The sequence below is a fragment of the Garra rufa genome, chromosome 1, assembly GCF_049309525.1.
Source record: "Garra rufa chromosome 1, GarRuf1.0, whole genome shotgun sequence".
NCBI lineage: Eukaryota > Metazoa > Chordata > Actinopteri > Cypriniformes > Cyprinidae > Garra > Garra rufa.
Genome location: NC_133361.1, coordinates 77174609 through 77190246, shown reverse-complemented (window position 1 = coordinate 77190246; position 15638 = coordinate 77174609). Strand labels below are relative to the sequence as shown.

The following is a 15638-nucleotide window of genomic DNA, read 5'->3' as shown; positions in this document are numbered from 1 at the left end:
CAAACCAAATAACAAACATGAACTGAACTGAACTATCAAAAGAGCATGTAATTATTACAAAGAATGAAGTTGAATGAAGAATGGAGTCTTGATGATTTAGGTGATGTTTATATTTAGGGAATTTGTATTAAACTTATAGTTCGTTGTTTTGATGATTAAAGACCTATGGGCATCATCAGTTGAATACAGTTCTTTAGTATTTATCATTGTTAACCTCTTCTTTCTTTTTATTCTTTTATCATGGCCTGCTTCATGAAAAGTTATTTCCGATGTATAAAGATCAGAATCCACATTCTTTTTTTAGCAACTTTCTCTAGTGTTTCTAATAATATATTAATTAAATAAAATATAATAAATTATTAGATAAGATATAAAAACAATCTTCAGCAAAGCATGTATAGTAATCAGATCATGGAGATAATAAAAAAATATTTGCATCACATTCTTTACCACACTTTTTGAGCAATCAAACGTACAGGCTCATTTCTCTTCACTGCTGCCTTCAAATTTGTTTGGTTTGCTTGGCCTGTAACACTTTTGTTCAAAAAGCCACTTTTGTGGGAGAATATCTGTGCTTTTGTCTGGAAATTCTATCAATGCCTAACACTGCTTTACTTTATCCATTATTGTCTAGGGAAAAAAATAGCTTATTGTTATGAAAGAAGCCTATCTTATTTTATCCTTTTCTTTAAGATCCCTTATGTGTGTATTAGTGATGGGAAGTTCGCATAATTTTACTGACTCAGATCTTTGAAACTCATTCATCAAAATGAACTCATCTTTTTTCAGGCATTTTGTTCATTTCATTCACTTCAGTAGAATATAATTAAAATGTAAAAAATGTTAATAGCCAAATCCCACAACACATCTACTTATGCGACACTTCGAATAAGACTGTTACTGCAATAAAACAATAATGCAACCAAGGCTAAACTATGAGAAGCAGAAATGATTCGTTTTTTACGATCGCTATGAAAGTTTTCAGCTATCAAACTTAACTCTGACACTAATTTTCAAATTTCAATAACACACTAACACAATACACTATACCCAGTCAACAATTTGATCTCATAATGATGTCACAATGAGCTCACAATATTCTCATGGTGCGGTCATAATGTGTGTGTCACAGTGAACTAAGGGTGCTTTCACACCTGCCTTATTTAGTTCGGTTGAATCGCACTAGAGTTCGTTTTCCCTGTTGGTGCGGTTCGTTTGGGCAGGTGTGAATATAGCAATCGCACTCGAGTGCGCACCAAAAGCGGACCAAAGAAGCATACCGAGACCTGTCTGAAGAGGTGGTCTCGGTACGCTTTCAAACGAACACTGGAGCGGTTTGTTTATGGTGAGAACATGAACCGAACTTGAACAGACCCAACCGCAAAAAGTACTGCACTTTTTTGGACTAATCCAGCTGCCGTAGTCTGCTGCGCTGTTCATTATGGGATGAGGACAAGTATTTGTTGACAGTTAGCGCTTTAGCAACATAGCCCCTTGACAGCTCGCGGACAAACTTGGAGTTGTGAGGAGGTGCAGAGCCTCTAAATTTGGTCTGATGATCATATAGGTCCCAACTTTCAAAAACTCACAAGAACATCACAATCTTTCTCATTGTTTAAGGTGCCGTTCACATGTTGCGCCTAAAAACGCATGGAAAGCTTGCGCTCCAGTGGCGTCTGCCGTTGCTTAGCAACTATGACCTGCGCTCTCCATAAATACGCTAAAGTTTCAGCAAAGGATAAATGGATTTTCAGCATTAAAAATCGCTTGCAGTAGCTCTGCTATTATATTTATTAAAAAATGTTTATTCCTGTATAAGCTGTTCCTCCAACTTCCCAGTACTTTCAATGTTATTAAGGGAAAGGATGAAGCTGATTGGTTGGTTCATGTCACATGACCTGCGGTGTGCTTGCAGCATCCTGAAAAGTTGAGATGTTTTTACCTCGATGCGGCGCGTTCACGAATTGAAAAAACATGCCTAACAGTTTAGAAAATATGTTCAATACACTGATCTATATAATTCTCTATTAACGATCAGTGGTTCAATGACACGATCTGGCCAACAAGTGATGTGGATGATGTCACATGACTGCATTTTGGTTCGTTTCAACTGGTTCGGACCAGAGCAATCAGTGTGGTGTGTAAAGGACCCAAAACGGCAGAAAAATGCTACAATGTATCATTTGTTGCCCTTGGTCCGGACCAAATGAACCGAACCACAGATGTGAAAGCACCCTTAAAGTGTAACCACACAGAGCTCTCACTGTGTGCTCATACTTTGTTCACAACATGAGGTCACTGCACAATCACAGTGCACTCATACTGTGGCCAAAATATGAGGTCACATCACACTCACCGTGTGCTCATACTGTAATCATTGTGCGCTCATAATGTGATCACTGTGCGCTCATACTGTGGTCACTGTGCGCTCATACTGTGATCACTGTGTGCTCATACTGTGATCACTGTGAGCTCATACTGTGGTCACTGTGCGCTCATACTGTGGTCACTGTGCGCTCATACTGTGATCACTGTGTGCTCATACTGTGGTCACTGTGAGCTCATACTGTGGTCACTGTGTGGCCGTAATGTGGTCACTGTGTGCTCATACTATGGTCACTGTGCGCTCATACTGTGGTTACTGTGTGTCCGTAATGTGGTCACTGTGTGCTCATACCGTGAGATCACCATGTAACACCACTATACAATAATTGTGTTAGTTCACTGTTATCTAAAATAATTCAGTTAACTCAAACTTTTACACCCACATTCTTTATTTCCATCAATAAAAACAATCAGACAAAAAGTCAGCTTTTTCCTTTATTTGGTTCCCTTTTCAGCCTGGTGTTGGTGTTGGACAAAAAATTCTACTTGGTGAATACATTCCGCGTCTGGTGTTGTTCTGGTGATTACTTTTAGCTTCTTCACCTCTATTTCATTTTGTTTGTGAAAAGACCTGACACATTCTAAAAACACAAAGAGCAAGGTGTTAACATTACAATTTCTATAGCAGCATCCAGATGCACAAACCAAAACTTAAACACTTACTTTTCAAACATGTCAGGAGCACAGGTGGCAACACCTTCTTCCTATCTTTTCCCGTTCTGTTATACAGACAGAGAACATTGTCTGATGCTATGCTTTTAAAGGCCTGCCTCACCATCTCACCTATATTGGAGCTGCCATGAGTATGGATGAGATAGTGTACCTGAAACATACGTGATGTTTTATAAACTAATTTGGGGAGGAGCACGCACAGATAATTAACACGGCCAATGCATCATCAGTAATCACTCCCTATCCAATCAGTGTTAAAGGGAATCACTATAAATAATCAAAGCAGCCTTACCTTCCTATCTCTCGTTTCAACAGACTTTGGTCCAACCAAGCTTTAAGAATGTCCGAGATCGAACTCCATGAGGAGAATCTTTTTGAGGCTGCTGCCTCGCCAACATCACCTGCCATGATGCAGGCAAACGCCGTCCCACAGGATCTTCAAAGCGAGCCTGCGGCTGCCAAACGGGGCTGTAAAACCTCCCGTTCTACCGTTCACGCTAGCCGAACCCCACCATCACCTTCATCCTCGAGGCATCAGCCGCCTTCGCCAGCGTCTTCCTTCGCCTCAGCCATTTCCTCCATCCCAGCTACAGGGAAATGGACCGTGGCTGGACTGCGCCAAGCACTCACCAGTGCCGGCGGGACTTTTCCGCGTCAAACCACTAAAGTGGAGCTTCTCGACCTCTTCACTTCATTGCAGGCGGGCGATCCGCCAAACTACACCCCTCCTCCTAAAGCCGCGTACACCGCAGGCACGGGCCGCGCCGCCCCTTATTCACGGCCAGAACAGGCTAATGCTAAAAGGCCTTCAGCAAGCCTGGGCCGCGCCCCAAACGCAGCACCTGCCAGTGCGCGCCCCCACTTCCGTCTTGGGCATCAGCGCGCCGATGAAAGCACTGATCTTCAGGCCGTCGCCCCTCCAAGCCGTCGCATTAGTGCACACCCCTGCCCATCCCTCCAAACGAAAATCGTGCTGGATCCACTTCCTGTTGCCAATTCCATCCGGACACAAATCCTAGCAGGTGCAGACATTGACCTCTACACCCTTCTATCCCCTCTCTCTCCTTCACACCCGGATCGCCTAATAAATTGCGCAAATTTTCTGTTACCCTTAAAAACTCCACTCACAACTCATCACGCATTCTTTCGTTTACTGAAGTCACCATTGCGTTCAACAGGTTCTCAGAGGTAATATGCTCTGTTTTTCCCCACAGGAGACGCTCAGCGCTTTCGTACGGTGGCTCACATTTTTACACCTATCACAAAATGTTTTCGGCAAAATGTGCAATCCGTACCACTCAGTGGAATCAGTGCCCCTATTGGGGGGCCTTGGATTACGAGCTCCACAGCAGGGTGTTCACTGGCTGCCGCAACATCGCTTGCACAGTTTGCTGCTCCCTTTCGCACTCCTACATCTCTTGCCCCTTCGTCAACCCTTCTATCCCTCCTTCTATCCCTATCGAACCATCCCAACCCATATCTACCAGCTATGTCCCACGCCTCATGGACACCTCTTCCTTCCCCTCTCTTCACCGCCGCCCTTCCTCTTCCGACAGTCAAGCTTGCGCTAACTTTAACAAAATGCGAGGTGCACTAGACAACGCTGTCGTTTTCTGCATGTATGTAATTTCTGTGGCGGCTCCCATGCCCGTTTGATCTGTCCAGTGCAGAGAGCTGAAAATAAAAAAGACAAACAGTACTTATCGACTCCTGTCAATGTTTCTCGTTTATCTGCTGAATTGCTTCACCATCCTGATTCTAATTTTACAGATTATATCCTTTCAGGTCTCTCGCATGGCTTTAACCCGGGTGTCGTAAGCCTCCCCTCCCAAAGTCTCATCTGTCCCAACCTTCAATCTGCTCTCACCGAATCCGAAACAGTCGACTTCTTAATTAAAAAAGAAATAGAAGAAAATTTCATGATCGGCCCCTTTTCTGTTCCGCCTTTTGATGTTTTTCGAGTCAGCCCCATCGGCGTCACAACCAGAAAATTTTCAGGTAAAAAAACACCTCATAATCGATCTGTCATCCCCGCTCCCAAGTATTAACAGCCTCATTCCCCTTGAAGAATTTTCTCTCCACTATCACGACATCGATCAAGCCATCACCCTGATTAAAGAAGCAGGTCGTGGCGCTTGGCTGGCCAAAGTCGACATTACTTCTGCCTTCAAAGTCAAGCCCATCCACCCTGACTACTGGCATTTATTCGGGATCCGCTGGCAGAAAATTTTTTATTTTTCCGTCTGCCTCACATTCGGCTGTCGAAGCAGCCCTAAAATTTTCTATATGTTGTTAGAGGCGATTTGCTGGATCCTCTCTAACAATTACAATCTACCGTTCCTGGTTCATCTCCTGGATGATTTTTTAATTATCTCTCCCCCCGACTCCCTTCCAAACGCCCATCTCGCGACAACCCAAAAACTCTTTGCCGAACTAGGGATCCCTCTCGCACAAGAAAAAACCATAGGTCCTAACACTTACATCGAATTTTTGGGCGTCAACCTAGATTCCCAAAAATTTCAGGCTTCCCTTCCTAAAGAGAAAATCGACAGAACCATTTTGGTAGCCTCCTCTCTCTTAACCGCCTCCAGCTGCTCCAAACGCAAGCTTTTATCCATCCTAGGCCACCTGAATTTTGCGATGCGCATTATTCCGCAAGGCCGCCCCTTCATCTCGCATCTCCTCTCCCTCGCGTCCTCCGTTCACGCGCTAGAAGATCAGATATACTTAAATGACTCATGCCGTAACGAACTTAGCCTGTGGATATCCTTCCTTAAACAATGGAACGGCTTATCTTTTTTCTACAAAAATCTGGTTTCCTCCCCAGTCGACATTCAGTTATTTACCGACGCTACCCCCTCCGTCGGGTTCGGAGGTTTCTACCACGGCCGGTGGTTCGCTTCTACATGGCCCCCCCCAGCTAACAGACTTACCGCAGCACTTATCGTCCTCAGCGCTATTCGAGCTGTACCCACTAGTCGTCGCTGCCGCTCTATGGGGTAAAGAATGGTCAGCCACTAGTATAATCGTGCACAGCGACAACGAAGCCACCGTGCATTGCATTAATAAAGGTCGTTCCCATTCTTCCGCATTAATGCCCTTATTAAGACGGATTTCAGCTCGTGACCAATTCATCATGACTGCTCATCACATCTCTGGCTCAAAAAATGTAATAGCTGACTCTCTCTCTCACTTTTCCTTTCAGAAATTCAGAGCATTGGCTCCGGAGGCGGATTCTCTCCCAACCCCAGTACCTCCCTATTCAGAGCTGATATTCCCTTAAATCATCCTCTGAGACCTCTCCTAACAGCATCTTTGGAGTCCATCTTACAAGCCGTCTCCCCCAACACACTTCAGTCATACCTAACAGCGTGGAAATGTTTTAAAACTTTCCACTCCGCCTATAATCTAGCGTTCCCAGATTTTTCCCTGTTAGCCATTACCTCCTTCATCTCTTACCTCAACATCATTAAAAACCTCCAGATCAGCTCAATCAAAGGATACCTAAGCGGGATCCAATTTTTTCATAAGCTCATATACGGCTCACTTTCACCCAATATATCCAATTCCCAGATGTCCCTGCTCATCAAAGGTATTCAAAAAACCCACCCTACCCGCCCCGACACCCGCCAACCTATAACCCTGAAAATTCTTACTAAATGCGTCTCTACTCTCTGTAAAGGTTACCAATCTTTACACACCGCCCGTACTTTAGACGCCATGTTCATTCTTCGGCTTCCTCAGATGCTCTGAACTCACTACCACATCCATTTTTAACCCTAACACGCACCCAACCATCTCCGACCTAGCAGTGCTAGATGATGAAGTTATTTCCTACTTCATAAAGCAAAGCAAGTCAGACCAATTAAAGAAAGGCCATTTTATCTATATATTTAATCTCCAGTCGCCCATCCAACCATTCCAAACCCTCCTAGACTTCCTCAAGCTCAGAAGATCCCAATCAAAAAATCCATCTGACCCCCTTTTCACAGACGACTTCAACCGTCCCGTCTCTCGATTCTGGTTCCAAAAGCATCGCAAGGCGGTGCTGCTTCTATCAGGTACCCCAGCTGATAACTTCTCTAGCCACTCCTTTCGAATTGGTGCAGCTACACAGCAGCCCAAAAAGGTATGTCACAGCAACAAATCCAAACACTGGGGCGCTGGTCATCGGACGCTTTCAAGAGTTATGTCCAAACAGACAGATCCCATATTAAAAAAGCCCACCAGGCCCTCATCAATTGTTTAGGTCCCGCCCAAGCAGCTTCCGCAGAAGCACCCCCCTCCCTTTTTCCCCACTGCCGCAGCAGTACCAGCTTCCGCAGAAGCACCCCCCCCCCCGCCCTTTTCCTCACTGCCGCAGCAGTACCAGCTTCCGCAGAAGCATCCCCCCGCCCCTTTCCCTCACTGCCGCAGCAGTACCAGCTTCCGCAGAAGCACCCCCCCCCCCCTTTTCGGGCCGATTGCCGAGCTTGGACCCTCTCCCCGGGCAGGGGGAGTGCCCCGGGCTCGGGAACGAATTTCGAGCTCGGTGCCCTCTCCCGGACAGCACGCCAAATACGCTTAACCTTATACGCTATCCTTATTACTCTGTTTATTATTAGTAAGTGGGAACTCGTGAAGTGACGTTTTATAAACTAATTTCAGGAGGAGCGCGCACAGATAATTAACACGGCCAATGCATCATCAGTAATCACTCCCTATCCAATCAGTGTTAAGGGGAATCACTATAAATAATCAAAGCAGCCTTACCTTCCTATCTCTCATTTCAACATCCCTCCACCACCCCGTCTCCTCTCTATAGGGGGGAGCTATTGGGTTCGGGCCGATTGCCGAGCTCGGACCCTCTCCCCGGGCAGGGGGAGTGCCCCGGGCTCGGGAACTAATTTCGAGCTCGGAGCCCTCTCCCGGACAGCACGCCAAATACGCTTAACCTTATACGTTATCGCTATCCTTTTACTCTGTTTATTATTAGTAAGTGGGAACTCGTGAAGACCAGTTTAAATACCATGCATACAATTCATGAAGTGCACTCACCCTCACCACTGGCATGTTCAACCCTTAACAGTAGTTAGAACAAAAGAACATGTTTTTTAGAACAGGCAAGAACACTGCCAAAAAAACAACTAAGATAATTAAATTCAGACATGGAGGATCAGAAGTCTGTATGTAATAGAATAAGCCTCCAAATCTGATGTGATAAATTAACCTGCTGTAGAAAAGACTGTGGATCCCATGGCTTCAGATGATCCTGAAAATTAAGCATTACAATTTGAATAGTTTTCCTCCAGTGTGTGCAATTTAATGCGTCATAAACATGCTGAACTTGACATGGCTCTGTCTAACACACATGACGTGATTCTTAATTCACTTACTCAGCTGTGTTAGATATTTTGTTGGAGAAAGACTCAGCATAATTTTCTCCAGTTCTTCATCCTCCTCCATCACTATAAAACATAATCAATGCATCAGTAGGCTTTAATAACCAATATAAGCAAATTTGCATGAATTTTATTAACTTACCAGGCTGATCAGAGGCACTACTGGAAGTAACAGGTGGTCTTCCAGTAGAAGCTGATGGTGATTGCAATGGAGGAGTGTTTATCGTTAGCTGTTTTTGCTGCAGTTTTAAAAGATACTGCTGCAAGTTGTACATTTTGCTGCCTGGAACACACTTCTGCTTCATTATAAAGAAAGCATATTCGTCTGCCCTGGTATCCCAAATTTTTCTCCAAGTATCTTTTGCTCTTGTTCCAAATCCAACAGTATTGTCATCCTCTATCAAAACTGGCACTGGATTTGGCCTTTGAGACAGATACCGTTTAAGATCCTCAATTTCCTTAAAGCTTCTTGAGTATTCAAGAAAGGAAATGAGGCTGTCCTTGCAAGGACCCTCTGGGTTAAACTGCCCAGCCTGTTCTTCTTCCTCAACCAGGGGCGTAGCAACCGGGGGGGACGGGGGGGGGACACGTCCCCCTCACTTTTAGAAACAGGTGATTCTGTCCCCCGCACTTTTTTTGACCTAGCGCCAATATTTCCGCCCCTTGTCTCTGATTTGTTACTTAGATTTGAGTGAAGTAACATTTAGCCAATCACAGCGCGAATCTCTTGGGCGTCTGCCATGAGCTTCAAATCTTGTTGCTCTTGTAAACAGAATGTATTATACTGTATGAACATCACAGTCCCTCCAGTTTTTCGCGATTCTGCGATCGCTGAATTTAATGCAAAATCAACAAAATGTCGGATTTTTTTTGCGATCCTGCATAATTTGTCATTTAACCGCAAAATAATCTCAAAAAATTGTTATTCAAATATTTCAATAATAAAACGATTTTAAAATATATATATCATGTTGATAAAGACGCTGCTCACATGATGTCTGTGAGCTGTCTGTCTGCAGGGCTCGCAAGATCGACGTCTCGGGGGCTATTGTGTTTTTCAGTCGAGCTACCAAAATGTTTCACTGGCCTGCCACCCGCTATCGTAAAGTAGAGGGCTTCTCTGTTGTTGCAAATGGAACGCCATAAAAGTTTTAAATTTGTTAAATAGTATAAGAAAAGTTTTAATTATAATTTTAAAAGTCAGTTAGGGACGGCAAGACGAATCACGATAGGGCTGGATAAAACTTCAATGATGTCATTGAATAAATATGAGCCCTGCACATTTCAAAGTCAAAACGCAGCACTGATGTCTTTAAATGAATGTATCTGAGTAGAACCGACTGTCTTCAGAAACGTGTCGTTGCGTTGGCATTTTCATTTCATGCCTGATAAAACAGCGTTGAAGCTGATTTGTATACAGCCGTTACTAGGGAAACGAAAATATTTCAGCGCTCCTAAAGCGCCCCCTTGTGACAGAATTTTTAATTTTTTAGAATTTTTTCCAATACATTTTTCAGCTGTTTATGTTTTTATGCAGCAAACACATAGGGTTTTAAATGTGAAAAGTTAATGTGCCTTCTAAAAAACCTAAACAATTAAGACAGTAATATTTATGTTTTAAATAAATATGATAAATTATATACTTGATTTATCCCTTTTAATGGTATAAAGGCTGAAATGCCATTGTGTAAGATATTGTTTTTGTGTGAATCTGTATCTGTATCATATTATGACCTAAAATTCTACCTTACATTGTCCAACCCCAATCATTCTGTTCATTTTACTTGTGCAGCTCTTAAAAAGGACCATAAATTGCTTTAAATTGATATTTAAAAATTCTGCAGATACACTAAAGAGTGAAATAAAATTCCTTCCTTGATATTTGTTTATATTTGTGTATTGAAAACATATTTGATTGACATTTAGACTCCTATTTGAATTTCTATATTTAAAAAATAAAAATTAAAAAGCTTTTTTATTTGGGCTAGTTCAATTAATTTTTGGGCTACCAAAATCTAAAGAGTACCTGAGACGCGACTGAAATGAAGTAGGCTATGTACAGTATAAATTTCTACACCTGCTGTTAATGTTTACAAAGGTCACATAAGAATATTGCCCATAGGTTATTTTAAAAGTTCAAATGTATCAGAATAAACAAATTTTATGTTTGATTTGTGTTATGTATGATAATTGAGCCTCTAACAATACCTAATATGGTAAATGTGATATCCTAATTATTAATAAATAACTTAAATAAATCGCAATTTTTTTCGCAAATTTCTAGGACTTGCCACCACAAAATTAATAATTTCCATCGCAAAAATCACAAAAAAAAAAAAACGTGAAATCCTCACCTTTGGGTCACATGACCATACTGTCCCCCCCACTTTTAAATTGGCTGCTACGCCCCTGTCCTCAACCTTATCGAACAGGTACAAAGCATAGCCGACATCATTCTCCAATAACCACCTGAAAGTACTTGCCGAACTGAAGAATGTATTCTCCCAACACCTCTTGCCTGTCAGAGACATCCCCTCCTCTCTGTAAGACAACAGAACGGGCATTCATCCTGACCAGATCTTCTCTTTGAGGTGTTGACTTATCCTGCAGTGAAGGGTTGTCTTTAATTCTTTTTGCCTCTTCTGATGGGTCCCGGCGTAAATGACCCGATGGTCCTTTCCTGAAAGACACCTTGACTGTCCCGGGAAAAAAAACTGTTTTCTTCATGATGCTGCTCTGAAATCATGGCCACATGAAAATACATAATATAATGAAATAAGACATCAGCATCAGTTATATATAAAATAGTTATTTTAAATTGCAATAATATTTAATAATATAACTGTTTATTAGCTGAATAAATGCAGACTTAGAGCATAAGATACTTTAAATTTAAAGTAATGTTTAATAAATTTGTGTTATGTAATATTTATTATATATTTCATTTAATATATGTGTGAGTGTGTATATAAAAATATTTAATATGCAAATGTATGTATAAAAACAAGTTTAACTAATTAAAAACAGGGTTTCTGCAGATATGAACAAGTGAAATTTAAGACTTTTTAAGACCTTTTTAATACCACCTTATATGAAATTGAAGACCGAAACCTGTAATGGAAATAGATAATATATTACATGCATATATGTAATATTTAATGTGTTTAATGTAAAAAGTAAACAATTTCATGGCTGTCATAAATTAAATTTATTACTACGATATACAGTGAACTTTTCATATCAGCAGATACTATTCCACACAAAATATCCCCATAAAAGTACTAAATATCTGATGTAAAAAAAAATTCTGAAGCAATTTTTTCATCAGTGCTCTATAAGCTTTTACATCTTAAATCTGCATATTTGATTTACCTTTATAAAGGCCTTTTTTTAACTTTTGAAATGTATGCATTAACTTTGAAATTTTATTTTATGAATTTATCAATAAATTGTAAATGGCTGTTAGCAGTGAGATTACACAATTTACACTGCAAAATTTAAAGTGAGATTAATGTTTTAAATACATTTATTGATTTATAAATATATAAATTAGAAATGTTGGGTGTGGCGGCATACTTTTAAACACATTAAACTACCAGCAGGTGGCGGTAAGTCACTTCATGAGCGAGTTATTTCAACTGATTCGAGCAAAACGCTGAATCATAGCAAAACGTTACTAGGAGAATGCTTCTGCTGCGATCCTTGTTTGGAACTATTTTCGTTGGTGAAACAGAACAAAACAGTGAAAATATTTTGTCTAATATGCAAGTAACTACTTGACTAACTACTTGTTTATTGAGCTAAAATTAATGTAACATTTGTAATTGTGAGAATATTCAGCATAAAGCTCACTTGGTATATTACTGAATCATTTTATAAATAAACTATACTTTTAACATTTTTACCTCAGTGTGTTTCTTTAGAGTGCTGTTACGCTCATTTGTTTTAAAGTACGTCACGAATAGACCAGAAATACACTATCCATTATCAATTTCTGTTTACGTTGAATGTATTAAAATATGAATCTTTCTTGCCTTTCGATGCTTTGCTAGTTGTTTTTGTCACTTCAGTTTTAATCAGGCGGTTTGTTCGGTCGGGCAAGTAAAAAAAACATTTTAAAAGTATCTCCAAGGCTGGCGGTCAGCTAGCTCGACCTATATTTATTATTATTATTGAGAACATTATATACAGAAAAAGGTAGTTTGACCTGTATTCTGCTACTGCGATTCTGTCTGAAGACGCAGTAACTTCCGCAGGGGGAGAAAAAAATCTACAGTTGTTAGCAACGGGCCTTAGCCAAGCCCTATATTTAGTTTTTTCAAGCTAAGTTTTGCTAAACTTGCACTTCCCCAAAGCTAAAAAGTTAAATCCATTATACTTCTGCGGTACAATCCGAGAGAGACTCGCGCCAATAACAGAAAGCTGATTGGCTATTGCATGTTGGTCTCATTTGTAGTTTAAATACAGCAAATTACATTTGGAAAAGTGAAATAAAGAACTACAACACCACGGAAACAACAAAAAGAGAATTTATATGAGCTTTAGAGGTAGCGTTACATGGACATCGGAAAAATAAGACCTGTGTGAAATTATTTAAGACCTAGAACAGCGAATTTAAGACTTTTTAAGGCCTAAAATTTTGATTTTTAAATTTTAGACTTTTTAAGACTTTTTAAGACCCCGCGGAAACCCTGTAAAAATGTTGTTTTATACACACCTTTTAAATTATAACAGTAAATTACATGCACTTTTTTGTCATTTAAAGGTAATATATGTGTGTAATACATATTAATTACATTATAAGTATCTTATCAATGTTAACATTTGTTTAAACATTTGAAGTACATAGTAAGAGATCAATGATGAAACATTCACTCTCACAAAACCAATACATGATAATATACATGCAATTTATATGATTTTGTAAATACAATACAGTAAGTTAATACTGCTAAAGTATAGCATTCAACTTACCTTCTCGGTTTGACGGCTTTAATTGCGTTGATCTCGAACTCGACGTAAAAACAGCGGTCATCTGAGCGGTCACTTTTTGAAAAAAGGTAAAGTGTGAGCAAAGGTACTTTAGACAATAAATTCTTGTCAGCAAAATAGTTTTGTTTTGTACAACAATTCGGTAAACAGATACCCACCGATCGTAAAACTGTTCTCCCCTCCTCCACTCACAACGAATGATTGACAGATGACACTAGACTTCTTAAATTCCCCGCCACGGGAAAAGGCGAAACAGCGCCATGAAATCTACACGTGGCCAAATATATATAGCATCCGTAGTGTTAAGCACTACCGTTGAGAATGAATGGGAAAAGTTAAGGGAAGTTAAGCTTAACTATTTTCGGCTGCCGCGCGGGAGACCCGGGTCCGATTCCCGGCCAATGCAGGAACGGAGTGCTTTTAATTAAGTTGTGTGTGTGCTTGCATGTGTGTAAGGTTCTTTAAAATGAAGCCTGATTTACTTGAAGGAGCTCCAACCTTTGCATACCGACCAACCCCCGTTCCCTGCCGAATCTTTTCAGAAACTCATGAGTCCGTCTATATTCGTCAAATGCCTATAAAACATGTTCACTTTATCTATAGGTTGACGAAGTTTAGCAGTGGGCAATATACTCGTAAATGCGGTGTTTATCCCAAACGTTCTCCCTCCTTTCCGAGCATTGGTGGTTCAGTGGTAGAATTCTAGCAGTGGGCGATATGATCCACGTAAATGCGATGTTACTGCCACATGATTTCCCATCCTTTTTTTCATGTTCCCATTATGAAAAGTAAAAAAAAAAATAGTAATAATAGTAAAGTGGTCCAAATGAGGACCCCCTGTAATGTGTAGCATTCAAGATATTGGGAGACTCAATAAGATCAAGGCAGGTTGATTTGTTTTTTTTCATGGAGTAGTGGCTCCTTATGCTGATGTCGGTGAAGTCAAGCCGGCTAGGGGCGAAGAACAGCGGGTACAACTCCTCGTTAGTATAGTGGACAGTATCTCCGCCTGTCACGCGGAAGACCGGGGTTCGATTCCCCGACGGGGAGACCCAGCTCTTTGCTGCTGCTGAACGACTCATCCAAAGATTTTGGTGCTGACAGAGGTCACAGAAGGAGTTCTGCTTCAACGTCAGCCAGAGCCAAAACAAATGCGTTGGCCGGGAATCGAACCCGGGTCAACTGCTTGGAAGGCAGCTATGCTCACCACTATACCACCAACGCAAGTTCCCGACTCCAGCTTTTAGCCGTCTGAAAAGAATGCTTGAAATGCACAAGTCACTGATAGGGCAAAAGGAGCTGAAGCCATCTTTGTTTGTATCCCGTCATGTACGAGAGAGTGCTGTCTTTCCATGCGGGCTAAAGAAATCTGGAGCTGCGACGCAGAAAGCGCAAAGGCCGCAAGTACAGTACGTGGTGAGGCGCGCTTCGTTCCACCGCCCATTGGCTGGTGGCCAGTTTTACTCTTGACACTCCAATACAGCTCTGTTGTGAGCAGAAAAGAATGCTGGAAGTACATAAGTCACTGACAGGGCCAAAGTAGCTGAAGCCCAAGGTTTGGATCCCATCATGTCATGAGAGTGCCGTCTTTCCATGCTGGCTGAAAAAAAATGTGAAGTTGCGACACAGGAAGCACAAAGGCTGCAAACACAGTCCACGAGAAAGCACGCTTTGCTCCAACGCACATTGGTGTGTGGTCAGATTTAGTCTGCTATTGAAACTGCAGTGCAACTCTGCTGTGAGCAGAGCACCCAAAAATACAGGTCACTCGGAAAGGCTCCCCTCCACGGAAATCTTTAGTAAAAGGCGAAAGATTTATGCGTCTATGAAGAGAAACTCGAGTTGTGTGCCCATGCGCTTGAGCATGTGCGCTGCCTGTGGTAAACCACTATACTCACAAAGGGTAATCTAGGGTGCCGATAAGATTTTCATCTCCCCCTCACTCCAAATGGGAGGAGTAAAAGTTAAAAAGTCTCTTCCATCATCCATTCTCGCCTGCCACACAGGAGGCCTGGCTCTGATTCCCGGGCAAATGCAGGAACAGAGTTCTTTTAAGTAAGGGGTGTGTGTTTGCATGTGTGTGGGATTCTTTAAAATGAGCCTTGAAGGCCAAGCCTGATTTGCTAGAAGGAGCTCCAAACTTTGCATATTGACCCAACCCCCCTTTCCCTGGATTTGACGTGTAACAGTTACGCACCATTACTAAAT

The 15638-nt window shown here is 41.5% G+C and overlaps 3 non-coding genes across 3 annotated transcripts; 1 reads left to right on the top strand and 2 right to left on the bottom strand.

Moving 5' to 3' along the window:
- The first annotated feature begins 14408 nt into the window (after positions 1 to 14408).
- trnad-guc (transfer RNA aspartic acid (anticodon GUC)) lies at positions 14409 to 14480 on the top strand. Its single transcript has one exon. It is a non-coding gene; the product is annotated as a tRNA-Asp (tRNA).
- Positions 14481 to 14582: 102 nt separating this feature from the next.
- Positions 14583 to 14654, bottom strand: trnag-ucc (transfer RNA glycine (anticodon UCC)). The gene has a single exon. It is a non-coding gene; the product is annotated as a tRNA-Gly (tRNA).
- Positions 14655 to 15159: 505 nt separating this feature from the next.
- Positions 15160 to 15275, bottom strand: LOC141288872 (U5 spliceosomal RNA). Its single transcript, XR_012339759.1, has one exon. It is a non-coding gene; the product is annotated as a U5 spliceosomal RNA (small nuclear RNA).
- Positions 15276 to 15638: the final 363 nt, after the last annotated feature.